Raw genomic sequence first — 1,388 nt, forward strand, 5'->3', positions numbered from 1 at the left:
TTAGGTCCCTTTACGAATGAAACGCAGGAAAAGCCTATCCCGGATCTGTTTGATGCTCACCCCGTAGATGATGGGGTTCAGCATCGGGGGCACCAGGAGGTACATGTTAGCAATGAGAATGTGGAAGTGCAGGGGGACATTCTGGCCAAACCGGTACGTGAGAGAGGAGAAGAAAGATGGGATGAAAAAGACTAAGAAGACAAAGAGGTGGGAGCCACAGGTCCTAAAAGCCTTGAGCCGGGCATCCTTTGTGGGGAGACTGAAGATGGCCCTGAGGATCTGGATATAGGACACGGCCATAAACAACACATCCACACCACTTATCAAGAATGCCAAAAAGAGGCCGTAGTAACTACTGACGCGGATGTCAGCTCAGGCCAGCTTCACCACAGCTATGCCTTCACAGTATGTCTGCGGGATGATGTTGGTTCTGCAATATGGCCACCAACTCTCCAGGATGGGATTGGGTATTAGGAGCATGCTGCTGCGCAGCACCATGGCCAGGCCGATCTTGGCCACCACAGCGTTTGTCAGGATGGTGGAATGTCTCAGGGGATCACAGATGGCCACGTAGCGATCAAAAGCCAAGGCCACAAGGATCCCAGATGCCATTGCTGAGAAGCTGTGAGTGAAGTACATCTGGGTGAGGCAGGCACTGAAATCGATCTCCCTGGAATTGAACCAAAAGATGCTCAGTGTTTTGGGCATGGTGGACGTAGACAGTAATAGGTCAGTGACGGCCAGCATGCAGAGGAAATAGTACATGGGCTCATGGAGGCTCGGCTCCATCATCACAATGAACAGTATAGTCAAGTTCCCCAAGATGGCTATGGCGTAAATGGTGCAGAAGGGGATGGAGATCCAGACATGACCTGCCTCCAGGCCAGGAATGCCCAGCAGGATGAAGGTGGAGGGGTTGGTGAAGTGGGTTGTGTTGGAATCTGACATGGAGTAGGGGAGAAGGTGTCCAGCTCTGAGGCAGAACGGTGTCTCCTGCTTGTACCGTACGTTCCCCTGACTTCCTGTATGTGCCCAGGCTCTAGGGTAATTCCTGGGTGGAGAGACAATGTGAATATGAGACACTACATGCACTACTGGGGGCTGTTCTCGTGCGTGAAGCAGATTGGCCGCTCTTCTTCACACACTGAAAAATATTATTTTCATTATTCAGAGAAATGAATTTTGAAGAACTGACCCAGATACTGCCCATTCCATATTTCATGGTGCTCCATGTGTCAATATTTCCTTCACATCATGGTGTGGGAAACCTTCATAGGCACCAGCAGGAAACACGAGCCAGGCTAGATAGCCATTCTAGTGGGTTGTTACCCATATACCCGGTTACTCAAAACATGGAAGTGCAAAACCCACCAAACCTTTCCCAAAAT

At 50.3% G+C, this 1,388-nt stretch overlaps 1 pseudogene; it reads right to left on the reverse strand.

The window, feature by feature from the left end:
• On the reverse strand, positions 1-948 carry LOC140911729 (olfactory receptor 52B2-like; annotated as a pseudogene).
• Between the last annotated feature and the right edge of the window lie 440 nt (positions 949-1,388).

Source organism: Lepidochelys kempii, chromosome 1 (genome assembly GCF_965140285.1).
Source record: "Lepidochelys kempii isolate rLepKem1 chromosome 1, rLepKem1.hap1, whole genome shotgun sequence".
Taxonomy (NCBI): domain Eukaryota; kingdom Metazoa; phylum Chordata; order Testudines; family Cheloniidae; genus Lepidochelys; species Lepidochelys kempii.